The 24,290-nt window shown below is 43.2% G+C and overlaps 1 protein-coding gene across 12 annotated transcripts in view; it reads left to right on the top strand.

The window, feature by feature from the left end:
• MAP4 (microtubule associated protein 4) overlaps window positions 1-24,290 on the top strand; it is a 206,403-nt gene that overhangs the window by 572 nt on the left and 181,541 nt on the right. For 4 of the 12 annotated variants that reach the window (XM_049642580.1, XM_049642581.1, XM_049642579.1 and 1 more), the window contains exon 1: window positions 11,590-12,081. The exons of 1 other annotated variant lie outside the window; for it this stretch is intronic. The gene's annotated coding sequence lies outside the window, so the exon portion shown is untranslated. Of the gene's footprint in view, window positions 1-11,589; window positions 12,082-12,903; window positions 12,940-24,290 lie in introns of those variants that run through there. 7 more of the 12 variants (XM_049642585.1, XM_049642584.1, XM_049642583.1 and 4 more) reach the window with 3 other exon arrangements.

Below are 24,290 nucleotides of genomic sequence, written 5' to 3'. Positions count from 1 at the left end.
CAGTCAGTTGGGAGCTGACTCCGCACTGTCAGCATGGAGCCTGCTTGGGATTCTCTCTCTCTCCCTCTTTCTCTTTGCCCTGCCCCCACTCACACTGTCTCTGTCCCTCTCAAATAAATAAATAAACTTTAAAAAAAGAAAAAAAAAAGACCAGAATAGAGAAGTCTTGAAATTGGGAGGAAGCATGGAGGACAAGCAGGCCAACACAACAAATTTCTAAAGGAGGAGTTCCGACTCCCAGTGTGTTCTTGCTGACGGGTGAGCTGCATCTTCTGGACTGTGGCTGAGGGTCAGAGGGCAGGTCAATAGACAGACTACAGCTTCAAAGGGAAAAGGAAGTCTTTAGGGAGATCAGAGTTTCCAGTGAGCTGGGAATTAGGACAAACTGAATTCTCTTCCCCACTCACTAAAGACTTTTCACCTCTAGGAAGGGCTTGTCTTCACCATTTTTTTCTGTCACAAAAATTGCCCTCATTGTCAACTGGCTAATACAAGCAATAGAAAACCTTGACCACCTGCCCTGCTGTTGTCCCCACTGATGGCTCTATCCCTGCCTTCCTCTAGTCCGGCTGTCAGATGACAAAGCCTTGCACACACACACGTGCACACACACACACACATGCATGCGTGCTTGTCCAGCTCAGTGTCTCCCTATTGTTTACTGAGTCAAAATCAAATGTCCTTGTCTGTCTTTCAAGGCTGTCCCAGCTTGGGCACAGTTCAGCTCATTGGCCTCCTCTCCCGCCACTCTGCCCCCAGAGTCCTCTGCTGCTTTGCAGCTTCTGCAAAGTGCCTTGCATTTTCCTACTGCCCTGTTTTTCCTACTGGTATGCCCTCTTCCCCCTTTCCTCCTTCTGCCTTTAAGATATTTATTTATTTATTATTTATTTTTTAATTGAGTGAGAGAGAGAGAGAGAGAGACAGAGAGACAGAGAGACAGAGAGAATCTTAAGCAGGCTCCATGCTGACAGTGTGGAGTCAGCTCCCCACTGACTGATGCAGGGCTTGAATCCACGAAACTGAGAGATCATGACCTATGTGGGGCTTGATCCCATGACCCTGGAATCATGACCTGAGCTGAAATAAAGAGCTGGATGCTCAACTGACTGAGACACCCAGGTACCCCTGCCTTTAAAATCTTATCTTTCAGGCTGATTTCCTAAGATTCCTCCTCTAGGAGACTGCCCTTGACCCCTGCTACCATCCATCCCCAGCGGAAACAACTTCTCCATTACACCATTTATCAAAGTCTGACTTGAATTATACAGCCCTGTCTCCTCACTCACAACATTTTATTATGAAACATTTCAAATGTACAGCAAAACTGAAAGAATTTTACAGTTAACACCCATTTCTCTAGCATCTTGTTTCTACTCTTTAACACGTTACCAAGCTTGTTTTTATTACGAATCTATTCATCTTTCCATGCTGCTATCCATCTATTATTAATCCATGTTTTTTGATACAAGTCAAAATAAATCTAGACATCAGTACACTTCTCTCTAAATAATTCTAGATGTAGGGTGCCTGGGTAACTCAGTCGGTTAAGCGTTCAACTCTTTTTATTTATGTATTTATGTATTTATTTATTTATTATTAAATTTTTAAAAATGTTTATTTCTGAGAGAGAGAGCGCGAGAGAGAGCGAGCGAGCATGAGTGGGGGAGGAGCAGAGAGAGGGAGACCCAGAATCCAAAGCAGGCTCCAGGCTCTGAGCGCTCAGCATAGAGCCTGATGCAGGGCTTGAACTCACAAACTGCGAGATCATGACCTGAGCTGAAGTCAGACACTTAACCGACTGAGCCACCCAGGCACCCCTCTTTTTTTTCTTTTAATGTTTATTAAACATGAGAGAGAGAGAGAGAGAGAGAGAGAGAGAGAGAGAGAGAGAGAAAATGCTAGTGGTGGTGGGGGGATGGGCAGAGAGAGAGAGAGGGAGATAGAGAATCCAAAGTGGGCTCTGTGCTCACAGCAGAGAGCCTGATGTGGACCTTAAACCCACCAGCTGTGAGATCATGACCTCAGCCCTCATCAGACACTTAAACTGTCTGAGCCATCCAGTGACCCCAAACATCCAACTTGTGATCTCAGCTCTGGTCTTGATCTCAAGGTTGTGAATTCAAGCCCCCCACTGAGCTCCATGCTGGGTGTGAAGACAAAAATAAATAAATAAATAAATTAAAAAAATAAATACTTCTAGAGGTATACTATTAATCAGAGCTCTTTTTTACAGTTTTTTTTTTCTATTTTGATGTGAAATCCGTATACAATGAAATACACAAATCTTAAGTATACATTTGCTGAATTTGGACAAGTGGATACACCTGTGCAATCCACCCCCTATCAACATATGGAACATTATCATCATGCAGAAAGTTTCCCAGCAACCTCCTCCCTGCCTCCACCCTGGGCAACCACTCTTCTGATGGTTTTTCCTGTTTTAGAACTTCATATAAATGAAATCACAGTGTGTACTCTTATGCAAGGCTTCTTCCACTCAGCATATTTTAGACCTGTTACATAAAAGCAGTTGTTTGCTCCTTTTTATTGCTGAGTAGTATTCCATTGTATGGATGTACTATAATTTTTGTTTATCCATTCACCTGTTGATAGATGTTTGGGCTATTTCCTGTTTGGGGCTATTAAGAATGTAGTTGCCATTGTCAACTATAATTAAAAAAAAGAATATTGTTGCAGTGAACATCCTTTTTTTTTTTTAATGTATGCTTACTTTAGAGAGAGAAAGAGCAGGAGCATGAGTAGGGGAGGGACAGAGCAAGGGAGAGAGAGAGAATCTGAAGCGGGCTCCCAGTTCTCAGTGCAAAACCAACGTGGGACTCAAACCCACGAACCGTGAGATCATGACCTGAGCCAAAGTTGGATGCTCAACCGACTGAGCCACCCAGATGCCCCTACTGTGAACATTCTTGAACGAAGCTTTGTGTAGATGTATGTTTTCATTTTCTTGGCTAAATGTGGAATTAACTTGGTCTTTTTCTTACTCTGGATTGTGAACTTTTTGAGGGCTGATTTATTTAGTCTCTAGCCCCAAGCACAATGCCTTGTTACATGGTAGGTTCTCAGTAGACATTTGTTGAAATGAAACATAATTCAAGCACTACATAATTTTCTTATATTCTATATAATATGCACCTCTCATTTACTATGGGCCCAGTAAGATATGAGCATTATTCCAATCTTCCATTGAGCCTCCGAGGTAGGAATTATCCCATATTACAAGTTAGGAAACAGGCCAGGAGAATCTAGGTGAGGTGTTGGAAGTCACAAAGTAGGTGAGGGGAAGAGACAGGATTTGAAAGTGATACTGTTTGTGTGAAGCATATTCCTCTATGCTGCTTTGCTTCTCTGAAGGTCTCAGCTCCTTTAAGTGGAATCCTTGGAGTGACTGTCCCAGTTGACCCTTTATCTACTCTCAATGACTAGGCAAAGCAGGCTCTTTCCCTTCCCTCTATTCCCATTAGTCACGTGGAACTCCAGAACTCACATACCTTGACAGAGGCCAAAACTGCACCCCTCTGGATGGAAGGCATACAGTTTACCTCAAAATCCTGAGTGTCAACAGGTAAATGTGGACAGAGAAGTGGAATGGAAAGACCACCACTACGCAACCAGCACAGTAGAGACTGGTTTAGGCAAGACTCATGAATGGATGTGAAATCTAGGGGATGATTTTGATGAGGAGCAGGATGTAAGCATGTCTTAAAGTGCCTCTCCACAGATTGCTTATTAGTTCCAAGGGGAAAATACAACAACAATACACTGGAAAAATCAGAAAACACCGTAACTTGATGATTGAAATTCATACCACTAGTGAGGGGCAGATGGACACCACATGCCTCCTGATACGATGCCCTGAGGAGGACATGGCATCATTTCTACTGTATTCTAGACTGAATCTAACCATGAGAAAACATCAGACACCCAAATGAAGTACATTCTATTTTTTTTAAAATTTTTTAATGTTTATTTATTTATGAGCGTGAGAGAGACAGAGCACGAGTGGGGGAGGGGCAGAGAGAGAGGGAGACACAGAATCCGAAGCAGGCTCCAGGCTCTCAGCTGTCAGCACAGAGCCCGACGCGGGGCTTGAACTCACAAACTGCAAGATCATGACCTGTGCCCAAGTGAGACGCTCAACCCACTGAGCCACCCAGGTGACCCTAAATGAAGTACATTCTAAAAGAGAGAGAGAGTGAGCAAGAGAGAGCACTATATTCTTCAAAAGTGTTAATTTCATAAAACGCACATACATACACATGCACATACATACAAACGCTGTGAAAATGTTCCATATTAATGAAACCTACAGAGACATAGCAACTGAATGTAATATTTAATCTTAGACTGGATCCTGTTTTGGAGGAGAAAAAAATTAGGGACACTACTGAGTCAAGTGACAAAACTGAAATACGGATGGTAGATTGGATCAAACTCCTGAGTCAATTTTAACTTACTGAGTTGATATCTGTATTGTGGTGATAAGATATATATTTATTATTAGAAATGCACACTGAAGTATTCAGGGGTTAAAAGCCATCATGTATGTGATCTACCCTCAAATGGCTCGAAAAATATGTTTTTGTTGTGTGTGTGTAGTACATAGAGCAAATGGGGAAAACGTTGAAAAGAAGTGAATTTTGGTAAAGGGTATATGAGAGTGCTATATACCATTTTTATCCTTGCAGCTTTTCAATGAGTTTGAAATGGTTTCTAAACAGAAAGTTTGGAAAATGCTCTACTGCAAGGTCCCTGGAATCCTAATTCAGTCAGTGAGGACTGTGCTGACAAGAACTCCATGGACATGAGCATCTCTTTTCTAAATATGTTAGTTTGTTCCAACCTGCCAAATGTGTGATCTCAAGCTAAGTGAAAAAGTGCCAAGGACCTACAGTGGGCATCTTCTAAAAGAATCCCTTCATCTTGGTCCCCTCTCAGAACATCTTTCCCACAGCAGGCTCTCACTAGAGGCTTGTTAAATCGGCTGGGTTGCTTTTGGCTTGTGAGTGATGGTGGTGAGCTCTGAATGGGTCTGAGGGCTGGGTCCTGCCTCCTTCTCTCCTACTGATCTGCTGCATGATGTCAATCTCCTTATCCATGGGTGATGGGTTTGGACCAGAGCAGAGGTTGTAAATTGGCAACCTGAGAGCCGCCAGTCCACAGACATTTGTCCTATATGGTATTTAATTTATTATTATTATTTTTTTTAATTTAAGAGAGCGAGAGAGAGACAGAGAGAGAAAGAGAATCCACACTTAGCGAGGAGCCCAATGTGGGGCTCGATTCCACGACCCTGGGATTGTGACCTGAGCTGAAATCAAGAGTTGGACATTCAACCAACTGAGGCACTCAGAAGCCCCTTTTTAATTAATCAATTAATTTTTATGTCCTACATGGTACTTGCTGACATTCAACAGCCAGGACACTGCACATAAAAGTTTGGCTCCATCTTCTCCAACCACACAGGGCCCACATTTCCAGCAACTGGCAGCAACTGATTGGAGTTGGGGCATGTGCCCTGTGCTCTCCACAGTCTCCAACCCACTCTTCTTTTTTCTTCATTAAAAAAATTTTTTTTAATGTTTATTTTTGAGAGAGAGCATGAGCAAGGGGAGGGGTACAAAGAGAGAGGGAGACACAGAATCTGAAGCAGGCTCCAGGCTCCGAGCTGGCAGCACAGAGCCCACTGTGGGGCTCGCCTTGAGCCCATGAACCGGGAGATGACGACCTGAGCCAAAATCAGAGGCTTAACCGACGGAGCCACCCACGCGCCCCTCCAGGCCACTCTTTTATAACTAATCAGCTTTCTCATTTACAGTTTCTGCTTGGTCTTTGGCCTGGAAGCCCTCAAAGGACCTTCCAGTTCCCATCTTCTCTGACCATATCTGATCTCTTTAGGCATTTCACATGATGAACGAGAGGTTGGATGGAGTGAACAGTGAGGTGCAGAAGAATAACAGAACCAAAATGAGAGTTGTGTCAAGTACAGAGGCTTACAAAGGGCCAGACCGTGGTTCCAGACATTGACATAACCACTGGAGTTCCAGATGGGATGGGATGCTTGGAGTCAGAGTTGGGAAGAAATTAGGAGGTCGTATTTAGGACTGAGGGTCAGGACAGAGGATGGAAGAAGAATTGAGGGAAAGCCAGGTTCCTGGGGAGAGTACCAAATACCTGGAACTGAGGGCATCACTGTGTGCAGTCTTGGGGTCACAGCTAAGAGCAGTTATGATTTGTAGCCAGGAAGTGGATCCTAGAGAGAAAAGGGAAAGGGAAGAAAATTTCAAAATCAAGGTACAGTGGCAAGGAATGAAAGGACGTGGTGTTTAGTTCCAGATCTGCCACTTACTAATTGCGTGATCTTGGGCATATCACGCCTCATCCCTGAATCTGTTTCCTCAGCTTCAGAATAGGGATGACAATACAAGCCCTGCCTAACTCAGAGTTATAGAAGGGCTAACCAGCAGTACCAGAGAGCAAAGCACTTAGTAACTGGGGAAGCACTATCCCAAAGTGAGATAAAATCTAGAAGGTGTAATTGAGCCTTAGAATTCTGGAGCTTGAAGCTATTAGAATTGAAAAGAGTTCAGCAAGGTTACTACATATAAAGTTAACATACAAAAAGGAATAGCATTTCTATATACCAGTAATCATTTACAAAATGTGATAGGAAAAAAATAAAATCATTGTGGTACCTAGGAATTAACCTCACAATAGGGTTGTAAGACTTCTACAGAAAAACATAAAACTTTACAATTTTTATTTTTTTTAATATTTATTTATTTTTGAAAGAGGGGGGAAAAGAGTGCAAGCGGGGGAGGGGCAGAGAGAGGGAGACACAGAATCTGAAGCTTTCATTGTCTGCAACGCTCTCATTTAACGAACAGTGAATTTGAGGCCCCAAGAGGAGAAATTACATAGCAAGTTTAGGAGAGAGGGGGGCGCTGTGCTCCATTAGTTTTAGAGTGGAACCCCCTTCTGAGCTCCCTCTGGGAATAGGTGAATAAAACTAAGCAAAGGAAGAGGAAAAAGGGACCTAGTTAGGGGGATTTGTGTAAGGGAAGGCCCCCAAACTGTGTGTTTTATCACATTCGCTCGAAAGGGACAGGTCTTTGTAACTAGTCCTGTGGTTACAGGAACAAGGAAATACTTAGGGAACCTTGAAAGAGGTAGTCTCATTTCGAGGGAAAGGAGGTCCCCCATTGCACATTACGAGGCATGCACAGTGAATGAAATCACAGAAAGTGAGAGGTGAGAAGACCATCTTGTTCTACCTCCCGTGATAGAGATGAGGAACCTGAGGCCCAGAGATGGAAAATGGCTTGCCCAAGGCCATACAGCTTGTTCCTGGAAGAGCTGGGACCGTAACAGGGTTTCTTAACTTGTAATCCAGGGCTTTTACTCCATGTGCCAGTTTGAATTGCGTATCCGGCAAATAAGAGACTGATGGTGGCTTATACCATTGGAGACTTATTGACTAACGATGGCTTTCAGAGATAGGGGTTACTTTCCTCACTTTACAAGAGGTCCAGAGGGGGACAGTCAGATAGGTGTAGCTGCCAGAGGATGCTAAGGACCTAGTCTTCTCCTATCTTGCCACTCTTCACCTTCAGCCCATGACTCTTGTCCTTACCATCGTAAGATGGCTGTATCACCTCTAGGCATTGTGTCTGTATTCCAGGCAGCTGAGTTTGTCTTTTTATAAAGACTTACCTGAAAGCTCTGCTCCATCCAGTGAGGCACATAGCAATCCCAACTGCAAAAGGAGTCAGGATAAGTGTCCAGGCACTAAAGTAGGAGGTGGCAGGGGACTTTTGAGTAGTTAGTATCTAATGTTTGCTGCATCACTATGCTATACCATTTCATCTCTATCTATCTATTAAATATTTTATTTTTATTATCTTTTTGTTTAAAAAAATTTTTTTTGAATATTTATTGATTTTTGATAGAGAGAGAGAGAGAGAGAGAGAGAGAGAGACAGAGCATGAGAGGGGGAGGGGGAGAGAGAGAGGGAGACACAGACTCCGAAGCAGGCTTCAGGCTCCGAGCTGTCAGCACAGACTTTATTTTATTTTTTTAAAGTAATTTCTACACCCAATGTGGGGCTCAAACTTACAACTCCCAGGATCAAGAGTTGCTGACTGAGCCAGACCGGCACCCCTATGCTACACCATTTTATTTTTAAATTTTTAATGTTTATTTATTTTTGAAAGAGAGAGACACAGTGTGAGCAGGGGAGGGGCAGAGAGAGAGAGGGAGACACAGAATCTGAAGCAGGCTCTAGGCTCGGAGTTGTCAGCACAGAGCCTGACGTGGGGCTCGAACTCACAAACCGTGAGATCATGACTTGGGCTGAAGTTGGATGCTTAACTGACTGAGCCAGCCAGGCACCCCTTTGCTACAGCATCTTAAAGATGAAAGAAGGAGTGGGTGTAACAAACTCCTGCCTGAGAATCAGAAAATAGGTTCAAGTTTGGATTCTGCCACTTATTTGTGGGTCTTTGACATGTATCAGTTACCTCACCTGAAAATGGTTTGGGCTAAATGACCCCAAAAAACCCTTCTGGCTCTTAATTCTATGACTCTATCCTATTCAAATCCTAATCCATGTACTTTTATTTCTCTCTCCCTAGGGAATTCTAACATAAACATTATAAATTATGATAATAATTGGTATGTAAAAATTGCGTATTTATCTGATAAGTGTTTGTACCAGGAAATTTCAGCCAGAGGTTCCTACCTTGAGAGCATCAAGGTATCTCCATAAACGTATTTTCTTCTAAAAGTTGTAAAGTTTTGGGGCGCGTGGGTGGCTCAGTCGGTTAAGCACCTGACTTCTGATTTCATCTCAGGTCATGATCTCACGGTTGTGAGATTGAGCCCCATGTCAGGCTCCACGCTGAGCACGGGAGCCTGCTTGGGATTCTCTCTTTCTTTCCCCCCACTTCTCTCTCTGCTCCTCCCAAGAGCACATGCATGTGCGCGGGCCCTCTCTCTCTCTCAAAATAAATAAATAAACATTAAAAAAAAGAAGTTTAGGGGCGCCTGGGTGGCTCGGTCGGTTAAGCGTCCAACTTTGGCTCAGGTCATGATCTCGCGGTCCGTGAGTTCAAGCCCCGCGTCGGGCTCTGTGCGGACAGCTCAGAGCCTGGAGCCTATTTCGGATTCTGTGTCTCCCTCTCTCTGACCCTCCCCCGTTCATGCTCTGTCTCTCTCTGTCTCAAAAATAAATAAACGTTAAAAAAAAAAAATTAAAAAAAAAAAAAGAAGTTTATGTTAAATCTGGAGGTGGGGAAACAGAATGAACCTGTACTTTGAGAAAAAAATCTACTAGGGCAGATGCATGTTTACACGAAAATTACCACATATGTGGTGAGTGCTGTGGTAGGCAGAGAATGGGTGCAGGACGAGGTGTATGAACTGGAGAGGGTGGTGCCTAAATTGTGTAACTTGGACTGAAGTAGGTGGGAGGGAGGGCTTGGAAGTAGCTGTGGCAGGAAAGAGAAAAGGGACTGAACCAGAACAGCATCAGTGTTGGTGGAGATGTTTCTGATGCAGAAGGAATATCTGGTAGGCCTGAGGTGGGGAGAAGGGAGGGAATAACTGAGAATGACTTTTGAGTGTCTAGCTTGGGATACATAAAACATGGTGACTTTATCACCTTAAAGAAGGAATGGAAGATTCCAACGCTTTTGAATTTTCCCAGCCATCTGACTTCTAAGGAGCTCACAGCTTATTCTATTCTTGAAGCCCCAGGACAGGCATTGGGGCTGGCTACTCCAGGCAGCAGGAAGGATCAGAGTAACTTTTGAAGCTCCCACCTGTGTGTTTTCCTTAAGCATGCACAGTTAAGTGCATGCTTGGACAAAATCTGTGGGCTTTGGTATGAAATAATGCTAATTTCATCAGGACAGGAAACCTATTTTATTTACCTTTTTATAAATGCCCCTCACTGTGTGGCCTTTTCTGATGTGCAGATCATCATTCAGTATCTGTTGGATGAATGAATTCAGGCTTGCAATGGTAGTTCCCCTGCTCTGGAGTCTGGGTGTGAAAGAGGGGAAAAGCTTTGAGTTTGGTCCCAGGACACCTGCCTTATTAATTAGTCATTTCAGTTCTCCGTGATTGGCCTAAAGTTCTTTCCAGGGCTCCAAATTCATAGTTCTATACCTTTTCCACTTATCCTTTTATCCTTCATTCCTTCATCTTTGTATAGGCTATAAATACTTCTTTAAAGTCATTCTGAGTAGTACTCTGTAAATGCTTGCTAAGTGCTAGGCACCAAGCTAAGTACTTTATTTATATCAACACATTTGATCCTAACAACCCTAATAAGGTAGGTGTGACTATTATTCATTTTACAGTTAAGGAAACTGAGGTACAGAGAGATTAAAAATCTCCCGCAAGCTCACATAACTTGTAGGTTGCAGTTCCCAGATTTGCACACAGGGACTCAGGGTCCAGAGTCCAAGTTTACCTCACTATGCTACCTCTAGGTCACCGTAACAGGGGCTATGACAGGCTGGTGACTTGCATTATCTCATTTTTTACTAAGGCAATTAAAGCTTAATTTCCCAAAGTTACACACAAAGTAGCAGGGCTGACCTTGAACCAGGGCTTTCAACCAAGTCCAGTGTTCTTTCTGGTAACCAGCCTGCTCTACAGGTTGACTGACTACATGTCCCAGTGCCTGGTTGCCTGAGTTAAAAGCACCACACTTGATTGCTGGCTTGTGGTCATTAGATAAATTACTAAACTTGTATTTGTTTCTCATCTGTAAAATGAGAATGGGAACATTGATACCAATTATAAAGCATTGTTTTGGCAACTAAATGAGTTTTTGGGTGTCACGTACCTACAAGAGTGCTTGGGACATAATAAGCACTCAAGAGGCGTTAGCTGTCCCTTTTCCTTCTGAACCACTGCTATCCAGCAGAAATATATCGCGAGCCAAATAGGGATTTTAAGTTTAGCGGCCATATTTTAAAAAGCAAACAAACAAACAAACAAACAAAAATTATTTTTAAAAATGCTTATTTGTTTTTGAAAGAGAGGGAGAGAGAGCACAAGCGGGAGAGGGGCAGAGAGGAGACAGAATCCCAAGCTGGCTCTGCGCTCAGCACAGAGCCCCACCTAAGGCTGATCCCCAAATCATTTTCCTGGTATCAAGGCTTGAACAGAAATCAAGAGGAGGCTGAACCGATTGAGCCACTCAGGTGCCCCATGAAATTATTCTAAATGTGTTTTATTTAACCAAATATATCTAAAACTGTAACCAATTTTGTAATCAACTATCCAGTTTATAATCAATATAAAATTATGAGATTTTTATATATGTTTTCTACTAAGTCTCGTAAATTCGGTGTGTATTCTACACCTACAGAACATTTCAACTTGAACCAGCAACGTCACTTGTGGCTGGTGGCAGCGCAGCCCTGGAGAGGCCCCACACCCGCGTCCCTGTCCCCCTACAGTTCCTTCCCGCGACCAGCTGGCCCGCGCCCTAGGCCCCGCCCCGCGCCCCTCCCAGGTTACATCACAGAGCCCGCAGGCCCCGCGGGCGGGGAGACCCGGGCCCGGCCGCGTGTGCCCGGCTGCTCGCATCCTCCCAGTTCCAGGTACCCAAGTTCTGAAAGGAAGCAACGTCCAGCACAGGGCAGCGGCGGCGGTCGGTGTGCCCGTCGGCCGCCCGGGCCCTAGCGGGCGGGAGAGGGGAGTCTGAAGCCCCCATGCGTACCTCGCCCCAACGGCCCTTCGCTCGCGCCGCTACCACTGCGAGGTCGAGGCGGCGGGGCCGGCGCCCATTGGCTTGCCACAGCCCTCCGCCCGCCCCCTCACCGCGCTTATTGGCCGGAGCCGCGGCGCCCGCGGGATAGGCGGTGGCGGCGCCCCGCCCCCGCGCCGGCCCTCAAGAGAGCGACGAGGAAGCGGCCGCCTCCCTGCGCCCCGCCCCACGGGCTTGCTCGGTGGCTCCGGCTCCTCCCGACTTCTCCCGGCTCCTCCCGGCTCCTCCCGGCCCTCTCCCGGCTCCCTCCGGCTTCGGCTCCGACGCGGCGGCGGCGGGTAGGTGCGGCGACAGGCGGGGCCCGATCGGAGGGGCGGCCTCTCCATTCTCCCGGGGGCTGCCCGAGCCGCTCTCTGCGGCTGCCCGGGACCCCGCAAGGCCCGCCCGGGGCGGGGAAGGGCGGTGGCCGCAGGCCTGCGGGACGCGGGGGCGGGAGGGCAGGGGGCCTGAGGGCGTGATCTTTCTAGGCTTCGGGGCGCGGTCCCGGGGCCCCTTGGGGCCGAGCGGGCTGAGAGGACCGGCTTCGGGCGTCTGGAGCGTGGGGCTGAGCGGCACGCCTCGGGCTTGGGATGGGGCTGCGTTCGGGGAGCGAGGGTCGGCTGCGGTCTGGGGCCCTGGGTGGGGCTCGGGGACGTAGGAAAACTCAGAGGTCGTTCCGTGAGGCTTTGTGGGGGTCAGTTGAGGTGGAGCTGATGCGAGCTAGAGAGCGTGCCCAGTCCGGGGTTACGGGCGGGGCTGAGGGGCGGTCTGGAGAACCGGGCCCCAGCCTAGGCTCCCTGCGTGCGTCCTCTCCGGCAGTGGGCAGACTAAGCGTTGGGTTGGGGGACTAAGTGTGTGGCTGCGAGACGGCGAAGTAAGTATGGGGATGGGAGGATTGGGACGGGGACCGGGAGGGGGCAGTTGGAAACGTTACCCCGAACCGAGATGGTGGTTTAGCACTTGGACCAGGTTCTCCGCTGGTGTGTTGCCTGAACTCTTTTTTGGTGAAATTACCCCGTGGGGGAACGTTGGGGTTTTTGCTTCCACCCAGGAACGTGTAAATTAAATGCATTTACTTCTTTTCGGAGGAGGCAGTGATTACGCCTCGTTTTGTGTTTTAGGACCCAAACCTGGGGTGAAACGTGCTTCTCGGGAAGGTTAGTGTTACCCAGCTTTCTTCTGGAAACCCCCTTTCTCCTTTCCCTCCTCTGGTTCGGTTACGGTATTGCTCCCTAGGGCCTCTCGATTCCCTCTCCCTGGCTGCATAGCATTGCAGTGTTTCGTGTGTGTGTGTGTGTGTGTGTGTGTGTCCGTGTGTGTGTCCGTGTGTGTGTCCCGCCCGTTTCCCTGCTGCTGAGCTTTTGGCAACTGCCACTGCGCTTTCCCAGGGATGGTTGTGGCATTGCATCAGGGGATATTTGTGCTTGTAATTTGCTCACTCAGCCCAGGAAGAGGGAGAATAGTATGCTGCAGAGATGGGGGGGGGGGTGCCGTCAGCTCGGCTGGGTAGGCAGAGAAATGGGTGTGGTGAGGGAATACAGCTGCTCTAGGCCTATAGGGTAACACTGCCCAGTCATCAGCTCAAAGAGATTCAAAGAGCAGCAGCAACAGCTATTTTTATAAATCAGTCCTGAATCCAAGCTGAGCACATGGATTTAGAGTGAACAGTTGTCATGCTCTAACTATTACCGGCTGGGTGTTTGGTAGACAACATTGGAGTTGCTAAGCGAGAACTGTACAGGGCAGCCGGTACTTGAAACTTTTTAACTTTGCTCTTCTCACACCTCTCTGGGATGGCACATCTCCCCCCCCCCCCCCCCCCCCAGTGTCTTTCAAAACTTGAAGTGGTTTGATGGTTCAGGCTACTTTTCAAATGAAATGTTTCTCTATCATTGGTAGTCTTCCTCTCACGTTTGGCTTAAAAATAATAAAGCTGTCACCTTTTGAGCACTTGCTATCTTCCAGGCACTAGTAGGTATTTATTTACAGATGGGGAAATTGAGACTGACAGGAATAAGGAGTCACACAGATAGTTAAGTATCAGAAGTGGCATCCATATCAAGGTCTCTCTGACCCTCTCTGCTCTCCCCTCCCCCCAGTAGTTCAGAAACTTGAAATTTTTGATTCACACTGGGGTGACTCAAGTGCTTGAGAATTTATTCATGCAAAGTAATCTCGCTAGAGACTGATAAACCAGATACCAGTTTATTTACATGGAAAGTATAAAGTGCCATGTACACAATTGGAATTAATTATCCACTGGCACCTCCTTTGTTTCTGGGCAGCCAAATCAGTAATAAAAAGGCAGTTGATTATAGAATGGGAACTAAGGGCCCTGGATGTTTTTAGGCGGATTTTTTTTTTTTAACGTTTATTTATTTTTGAGACAGAGAGAGACAGAGCATGAATGGGGGAGGGTCAGAGAGGGGAAGACACAGAATCTGAAACAGGCTCCAGGCTCTGAGCTGTCAGCACAGAGCCCGACGCGGGGCTCGAACTCACAGACCGCGAGATCATGACCTGAGCCGAAGTCGGCCGCTTAACCGACTGAGCCACCCAGACACCCCTTTAGGCGGATGTTTTAATCAAGTTACTGAAACCTAGTGAGTCTTCCTTCTTCTCCCAATTGTATGAACACATATATTGATGTTTGACAGTGCTGGGAAGATTCTAAAAACATTTTCCCACTTTGTCTCAGTTTGTGTGTGTGTGTGTGTGTGTGTGTGTGTGTGTGTAAGTTATTCTCTTCATATATCTGTCATCTCAGCATATATTTATCTGTGTTAAAATTCTCAAAATTACAAATAACCTTACATTACATGTTAACATCATTTTCCATTGTTTGCTTGACAGTGAAGGAAGCACCTGGATTTTATTATGTCTAGGTGGCTTAGGTCTATCTTTACTTTTTGTTTTTTTGAGGGTATGAAAACTTTTTAAATTACATACTCTGGCTTTCAGGGGAGAGTAGGACAGGTTTCCCAAGCTTGCTTGAAATGATTTGAGAGCTGGGAGAGATACTGCCTTGTGATATTTATTTCAGTTACAGATTGGGGGTCTGTATGGAAGTACGTGTCCCCCTGTGTGAAGGGGGACTTGTGTGGTTTGAATCTCTTTCTTACATCAGGTTAGGTGGGTTAGCTTTAGTCAGAGAGACTGAGTTCTTTTTGATTTCAGTGTCTTGCTCTTTTTCCCAATTTTGTTTTTGAATTTGGTGATCCGTCTTTTATCTCTTTAAATTTGTGAGGTTGACACTTCAAATTTAGGCATTGCTTTTCTCCATTGTCCTCGTCCTCTTTCTCCTTCTCTTCCTTCTTCTCCTCCTCTTCTTTCCCCCCCTTTTTTATTATTATTATTTTAAGTAATCTCTGCCCCCAACATGGGGCTCAAACTCATGACTCTGAGATCAAGAGTCATGTATATGCTCCACTGACTGAACCAACCAGGCACCCCCTTCTTCTTTTTTATTTTTATTATTTTTCTTGTTTTTTTTTGTTTTTTCTTTTTTAATTTTTTTTAATGTTTATTTATTTTTGAGACAGAGAGAGACAGAGCATGAATGGGGGAGGGGCAGAGAGAGAGGGAGACACAGAATCGGAAGCAGGCTCCAGGCTCTGAGCCATCAGCCCAGAGCCTGACGCGGGGCTCGAACTCACGAACCGTGAGATCGTGACCTGAGCTGAAGTCGGACGCTCAACCGACTGAGCCACCCAGGCGCCCCTATTTTTATTATTTTTTAAAAAATGTTTGTTTATATTTGAGAGAGAGGGAGAGAGAGAGAGAGAGAGCCAGTGCTAGCGGGTGAGGGGCAGAGAGAGAGGGAGACACAGAATCTGAAACAGGCTCCAGGCTCTGAGCTGTCAGCACAGAGCCCAGTGCAGGGATCATGACCTGAGCCAAAGTCAGACATTTAACTGAATGGGCCACCCAGGCACCCCTCCTTCTTTTTTTTAAATATTAAGCATGGTTAGTTGATGTGCAGGTTTTATGTTTCCTTAAAATGTAAGAAAATCTTGAGAAGCATTTTGACCCATGGAAGTCATCTTGGTGGTTCATTTTATTTGGTCCATTTGAGAAGGAAACTGAGGCAGGCCTGAGTGGCTCAGTGGATTAAGTGTTGACTGTTGATTTCAGCTCAGGTCATTTCATGGTTCTTGGGATTAAGCCCCGCATCAGGCTCTGTGATGACAGCATGGGGGCCTGTTTGGGATTCTCTCTCCCCTTCTCTCTGTTCCTCTGCTGCTCACATAGCATGCACACTCTTTCTCTCTCAAAACTTAAACATTAAAAAAAATAAAAAAATATTTTATTTTGAGTAACTTTGTTTACAGAAGAGTTGTAAAGATAGTACAAAACTTCATCTAGCTTTCCTTAATGTTAACATTTTATGTAACCATGATACATTTATCAAAATTAAGAAACCAATATTAGTTGGGGTGCTTGGGTGGCTCATTTGGTTAAGGGTCTGACTCTTGACTTCGGCTCAGGTCATGATCTCATGGTTCATGAGTTTGAGCCCCGCCTCGGCCTCTGCACTGACAGCCTGCTTGGGATTTTGTCTCTCTCTCTCTCTCTCTCTCTCTCTGCCCCTCCCCCAGTTGCTCTCTATTTCTCTTTCAAAATAAATAAAATAAAAATAAACTTAAAAAAGAGAAATGAGTATTAGTTCCATATTATGAAGTAAATGATAGGCTTTTCTCTCATTTCCCTAGTTTTTCCAGAGTGATGCTCTTTTTCTATCATAGGATCTGATCCAGGATACCACATTGTATTTAGATGTCTTATTTCCCTAGTTTCTGACAATCTGTGACAGTTTCTTAGCTTCTCCTTGACACCTTTGAAGAGTAGCAGTTATTTGTAGAATGTTCCTGAATTGGGTTTTCTGGTATTTTCTCATGATTAGCCTGAAGTTGTGCATTTTGGGGAAGAATACCAGAGGTGGTATGCCCTTCTTGTCACATCATATTGCATATCAGGGGATATCTGATATCAATGTGACTTATTACTGATGTTAACCTGATAATTTGATTAAGGTAGTATCTTCTTGGTTTCACTAAAGTGACTGTTTTTCCATTTCCTTACTTTATTTGTTAGAAGCTAGAAATGAGTCATCAAGTCAAGCCCATTTCTGGGGGAAGGAAATGAAGCTCTACCTCTTGAAGGAATGAGTGTCAAAGAATTTGTGTCTGAGTTCAAATCACCCACAGTGATTCATAACTATTTGCGGGGAGGTTCGGTGAGGCTATACAAAGATCTGAGTTTCATCCACTAATTTTAGCATTCATTAGTGAAATTTGCCTGCGGCAGCAATTAGTGTATAATTGTAGTGGTGACTTTCTATTTCCCTCATTCCTTCTACATTTATTATTTGGAATTCTTCTGTAAGAAAGATTGTACACTCCCATCTACCCCTGCCCCTGGTTTATTTCGTTACTCATTTATATCAGTATGGATTCACGAATATTTATTTTTTTCTTTGGGTTGTAATACTGTACGTCGTTGCTCACATTCTTCTGCCTTTGGCCATTTGACACTTAGGTGTTTTTGATATGTTCCTCTTTTCATTTTTTTGGAGCACTTTTTACTTCCTGATGCTGCAAGGTGCTCCAGTCTTGTATTTCCCTGCCCCAGCCCTAGAATCAGCCATTTCTCCAAGGAGCCCTGGTTTCTTTTCTTGGAAGAAAATATTTAGAAACCAGGATCTGGTTTCTAAATGAACTAGGTGTGCTCGCTAATACTGAGCTGTCACTGCTTCTAGGCCATCCTAGAGGGCAGAGCTAGGAAATACGTTTGTGTGTACTGGCCCAGGTGTACATACATATTTGTGTTTATTTCCATATCTGTCTGGATATGAATGTGAACATGCACTCATACTGGTCTCTCTGACTCTAGTCCAGTACCACAGGTTTATTCCAGCATTCCTCTCCTTGCCTCTTTGTAACTTCTTTCTCTGACAGTGAGAAACTTGGCTCTTGTTATTTATAATAGATTTATTTAACTATTCAGCCTTAGTGTATGTGTAAAGTAGGAAAATGCAGTTTTCGTTATCACATAAAGTAAATTTCCCAAGTATTTTGCAATTGTTAACTAATTCAAATTATACTCCTGTAATATTGGTATTTTTTTTTTTTTTTAATTTTTTTTTCAACGTTTTTATTTATTTTTGGGACAGAGAGAGACAGAGCATGAACGGGGGAGGGGCAGAGAGAGAGGGAGACACAGAATCGGAAACAGGCTCCAGGCTCCGAGCCGTCAGCCCAGAGCCTGACGCGGGGCTCGAACTCACGGACCGCGAGATCGTGACCTGGCTGAAGTCAGACGCTTAACCGACTGCGCCACCCAGGCGCCCCTGTAATATTGGTATTTTAAATTATTGTTTTTTAGCTTAAGTGGAGAGGTGATGTCATTTGCCCTTGGCCAAACAGGAAGTGAGTGACGGCAGCTGGAATTGATGACCTAGTCTCACTCCTAGTGCTATGCTTGATCCCATGCAAAGCAGACTCTTCCTATCAAGTATCTTAACTACAGGTCCTCCTTTATCCCTTCTTGGTGGGATTGCTCCTTTTAATTAAAGAAGTTCCTGGTTTTTAGATTTTTTTTTTTTTTAACTTTTGACAATGTTGACAGCAAGTATAATTCCTTTTCTGGAATTATTTTGTCTCACTTAAGTTTTTTCCAGACTAAACAGTTTTTTCCCCTAGCCACCTCTTATGAAATGTGCTTTCTAAACCTTTTATTATGTTGGGCATCGACTTTTGGACATGCTACAGATCGTATGGTCTGATCCAGGTATTGTGTTAAGCCCTAGAAATGAAGTGATTAAGGAATTCAGAATGATCCCTTCCCTTGGGGAGCTTACCACTTTTTCGTCATTGGTGCCTTAAAATAATTTTTTTCAGGGCATCTGAGTGGCTCAGTTGGTTAAGCATTGGACTTTGATTTTGGCTCAGGTCGTGATCGCACAGTTTGTGGGATTGAGCCCCACATCACGCTCTGTGCTCACAGCACGGAGCCTGCTTGGGATTCTCTCTCTCTCCCTCTTTCTCTCTGCCCCCTCCCCCACTTGCACTCTCTCTTTCTCAAAATAAGTAAACGTTAAAAAAAATAAGTAAAATAATTGTTTTCTTTCTTTCAATATCCACTTTTCAGTGTTAGCTTATACTTGTTTGTCAGTAAGCTCACCTCTAGGTCTTTTTCTCTAGAGCTGTGTTAACCCAAATCTTCATTCTTTTCTTTTTTTTAATTTTTAAAAAATGTTTATTTTTTTAATTTTTTTTAATGTTTATTTGTTTTTGAGACAGAGAGAGACAGAGCATGAACGGGGGAGGGTCAGAGAGAGAGGGAGACACAGAATCTGAAACAGACTCCAGGCTCTGAGCTGTCAGCACAGAGCCTGACACAGGGGTTGAACTCATGGACCGCAAGATCATGACCTGAGCCGAAGTCAGACACTTACCAACTGAGCCACCCAGGCGCCCCTAAAAAATGTTTATTTTTGAGAGAGAGAGACAGAGTGTGAGCGGGGAAGGGGCAGAGAGAGGGAGACAAAGATCTGAAGCAGGCTCCAGGTTCTGAGCTCTCAGCACAGAGCCCGACGCAGGGCTCGAACTCACCAGCCACAAAATCATGACCTCAGCTGAAGTGGGATGCTTAACCAACAGGCACCCAGGTGCCCCCCAAATCTTCATTCTTGATTGGTTGGCTTTCTGATTCTGTGTTGGACTTTTTTACACCTATTTTCTTTCTGTAAGTCCAATTTCTGTCTGTTGTTCCAAAGGAGACTTTTTGAATCCTGATTCTGTTATCCTGTGCCTTTGTTACCCTTCCTATATCTGTAATTTTGATATGTTCTTTCTATATTTTGATTTGAATAGGTTAAGAAAATGTTCACCTAGAGAGTGCCATGATCAGTTCCTAGTAGTATGTAATTAGAGACAAAACTTAACTTTATTTTCTCCTTGCTTCTGACTTTTATTACTTAAGTGTTTTCAAAGGTTTTGGTTCTCAGTTTCTACTCTAGTTTGTGTGCAAAATAATAATTAAAATATTTCACATCTTAAACTCTGAAGTCACAGCTAGTTATTTCTAATGGTAGTTATTGATTATTATTATTTTTTTTTTTTTAATTTTTTTTTTTTTTAACGTTTATTTTTGAGACAGAGAGAGAGCATGAACGGGGGAGGGTCAGAGAGAGGGAGACACAGAATCTGAAACAGGCTCCAGGCTCTGAGCTGTCAGCACAGAGCCCGACGCGGGGCTCGAACTCACGGACCGTGAAATCATGACCTGAGCCGAAGTCGGCCGATTAACCGACTGAGCCACCCAGGCGCCCCGGTAGTTATTGATTATTGATTGAAGTTAGGCTATATGATTGCTTATTATCACAAAGTATAGGTTCTGACTTATGATTCACATGTGAAATAGTTACGCCTTTTATCTCATTATCTCTCCCCTTCCCCCCATACATGTTGAAACTGTTGTGGAAAAACTTAAAGCTCTTAGGGAATATAATTTAAAGAATGAAGCATTTAGGGAGATTGGGGATAGTGGTGAGTGGGAGTAGAGGTTAGAGACCCTTAAGAAAAATGTTGCTTCCTAAAGTGACTCCTCTCTCTGAGCTCTGTTTTTGTTAAACTGAAATTCTTATTCAGATGTTCATTTGGTTAACTCATTTTCTCTGTTAGGAATAGAAATACACTGGGACAATTCAAGAACCCTCGTTCATTTTTTTATAGGTAGAACATATTTTCATTGAAATAGTTTGTATTGGGCATATAAATGTTCCTTTGGATGATAGGTAAATGATTTCTGAATTTAAGGAGGAGTGGGAAAGGGAGAGGGTATGGGGCAAGACAGACTTACAGACTTTTTTCCTTGGTATCAGCTCAGGTATCAGCTTTAGAAAGCCTTTGTGACCATTTTCTTAGTCTGGTCAAGTATTCCTCTTCGGTGTTTTCACCAATATATATCTTTGGGCATATGTTATTCTAGGTTAAAAAAAAAAAGGTATAATTCACATCATAAAATTTACCATGTTAGAGTATACAAGTCATTTTGGTTTTTGGTGTATTCAGTATTGTGCAGCCATCACCACTATATGATTCTAGAACATTTGCATCATCCCCAGAAGAGATCCCAAACCCATAAGCAGTCATTTCCCATCCTCCCCCCACTTCCATCCCTGGCAGTCACAAGTCTAATTTCTGTTGATGGATTTGCCCATTCTGGATGTAACCTATAAATGGAATCATACAATATATGGCCTTCTGTGTCTGGCTTTTTTCATTAGTGTGTTTTCAAGGTTCATCCTTCATTCATATTGTAGTACATATCAGTACATCATTCCTTTTTATGGCTGAGTAGTACACCATTGTATGGGTGTTTTGTTCTTTCATCAGTGGGTTGTTTCCACTTTTTAGCTGTTATGATAATGCCTCTATGAACATTTATGTACAAGTTTTTGTGTGGACATATGTTTTTATTTCTCTTGGGTATATACCTAGGAGTGGAATTACTGGGTCATATGGTAACTCTATATTTAACCTTTTGAGGAACTGTAGACTGCTTTCTATAGTGGCCATACCATTTTATGTTCCCATTAGCAACATATGAGGGGTCCAGTTTTTCTACATCCTCACAAATACTTGGCTATTATAAGTCTTTAAAAAATTAAAAACTTTTTTTTTTTATTACATACCGCATCCATTAATGTGTCTTCACGCTGAGACAGTTTAACCTATCCAGATTTAATCTGTCGATAGAAAAAAAAGCCTATTTTAAAATGGCTATGACAGCCAATATCCTTGACTTGGTGCTGGGTAGTGTCTGAATTTTAATAGCTTACGGTTGTTCAAAATATTTCTCAGTTACTCTTTACTGCTTGCACTTGAAATGATTCCTCCAGATTTGTTAGTCACTTTCTGCTCGCTGGCCAGTCTTGTTCATTAGTGTCTCCCCTCTTCCTCCCTTCCTCCCTTCCTTCCTTCCTTCCTTCCTTCCTTCCTTCCTATCATCATCATCATCATCATCATCACCTTTTGACCCCCTTCACCTATTTTTCCCACCTACCACCCCTCTGCCTCTGGCAGCCACCAATTTGTTATATGTTTTTGATTCCATCGTAGTGAGTGTGAAGTGATACCTCATTGTGATTTTGATTTCCCTGATGACTGATGTACTTATTGCCTATTTGTAGATCTCCTTTAAGGAAGTAAGTATTAAGGTCCTTTACCCATTGCGAGTTAGGGTCTTTGTTTTTATTTTGGAATTATAAGAATTCTTTATATTCTAGACACACGTACCTTATTAAATACATGATTTGCAAATATTTTCTCTATTCTGTGGGTTTTCTTCTTTTTTTTAAAGTATCTTTGAAGCATAAAACTTTGTAGTTTTTTTAAAATTTTTAGTTTTACTTATTTTTCAGAGAGGAGAGAAAGAGAAACTTTCTAATTTTGATGAAGTCTATTTTATTTGTTTCTTTCATGGTTGCTTGTGCTTTAGGTGTCACAACTAAGGATCTCTTGCCTACTGTAAGATCACAAAGATTTCTGCCTATTTTTCTTTTATAGTTTTAGTTGATACATTTAGGTTTTTGGTGCATTTTGAGTTATTTTTTATATATGATGTAAGGGAGAGGTCCAAATTCTTAATTTTTTTGCATGTGGATATCCAGTTGTTCTTGTACTGTTTGTTGAAAAGACTTTTCTTTCTCATTGAATTGTCTTGGCACTCATTTTGAAAATCTCCTGACCTTAGATGTGGGGGGTTATTTCTGGACTCTGAATTCTGTTCCATTGACTTACATGTCTATCCTTATGCCAGTACCACACTGTCTTGATTACCGTAGACATTATAGTATGTTTTGAAATCAAGAGGTGTGAGTCTTCCAACTGTGTTCTTTTCAAGATTGTTTTGGGTATTCTGGATCCCATGCATTTCTGTATGAATTTTAGGATCGGCTTGTTGATTTCTGCATAAAAGACAGTTGGAATTTTGACAGGGACTGCATTAAATTTATAGATCACCTTAGAGTGAATTGCCATCTCAACAATGCTGTCTTCCAATCCATGGACATGGAATATCTTTCCATTTATTTACGTCTTCTTTAATTTCTCTCAGTAATGTTTTATAGATTTCAGTGGACAAGGCTTGCACTTTGGTTACATTTATTGCTAAGCATTTTATTCTTTTTGATGCTGTGGTAAATGGAACTGTTTTCTTAATTTCATTTTTGGATTGCTAATTGCTAGTGCATAGAAATACAACTGATTTTTGTTTATTGATGTGGTGTTTTTCAAACCTTGCTGAATTTATTATCTTTAAGAGTTTTGTATATGTGTGAATTCTTTGCATTTCCACATTATTTTTTACTATGTATGCTTTTCACTGGATCAAGATCCTCTTGAAGTCAGAGACTGTGACTTGTATTTCATTTTCTTCCCCCTATTACCAAATGTATAGTCAGTTAACAACTCTGGGATAAAAATGCCATTGTAGTAGAGTTCATTGTAGCATAATGTCGCAAAATGGCACAGAAGAAAAGTGGGGTATTGTTAAGACTATTTTACCTATTATAAAATGTTTCCTGAGGTTCAAGAAAGTTAATTCTTCTTACTTCTGTGTCTCCTCTGTACACTTGCCTCTAGTTACTCTTTGTTACTTTGTTAACTCAGAAGTTGTTTTTGTTTTTTTGTTTTTTTTGTTTTTAACTTAAATTTTAGCTAGTTAACATACAGTGCAGTATTGGTTTCGGAGTAAAATTCAGTGATTCATCACTTACATACAACACCCAGTGCTCATCACAATAGGTGCTCTCCTTAGTACCCATCACCCATCCATCCCAACTCCCACTCACTTCCCTCTGTCCACCCGTAGTTTGTTCTCTATCATTAAGAGTCTCTTGTGGTTTCCCCCCCTCTTTCCCATATGTTCATCTGTTTTGTTTCTTAAATTCCACATATGAGTGAAATTACACGGTATTTGTTTTCTCTGATGGACTTATCTAACTTACCAAATGCATTCTAGCTCCATCTATCTCATTGCAAATGACAAGATTTCATTCATTTTTTAAAAATTAAAAAAAAAAAATTAACGTTTATTCAGTTTTGAGAGAGAGCAAGAGAGCGAGTGCACAAGCAGGGCAGGGCCAGAGAGAGAGGGAGACACAGAATGTGAAGCAGGCTCCAGCCTCTGAGCTGTTAGCACAGAGCCCGACATGGGGCTCGAACTCATGAACTGCGAGATCATGACCTGAGCTGAAGTCAGATGCCCAACTGACTGAGCCACCCAGGTGCCCCTTAATTTTTTTAAATGTGTTTTAAAAAAATTTTTTTTAATTTATTTTTGACACACAGAGAGAGACAGAGCATGAGTGGGGGAGGGGCAGAGAGAGAGGGAAATACAGAATCTGAAACAGGCTCCAGGCTCTGAGCTGTCAGCACAGAGCCCGACATGGGGCTCGAACTCATGAACTGCGAGATCATGACCTGAGCTGAAGTCAGACGCT

Source organism: Panthera uncia, chromosome A2, assembly GCF_023721935.1.
Source record: "Panthera uncia isolate 11264 chromosome A2, Puncia_PCG_1.0, whole genome shotgun sequence".
Taxonomy (NCBI): Eukaryota; Metazoa; Chordata; class Mammalia; order Carnivora; family Felidae; genus Panthera; species Panthera uncia.
This window is presented reverse-complemented; position numbering and strand designations above follow the sequence as displayed.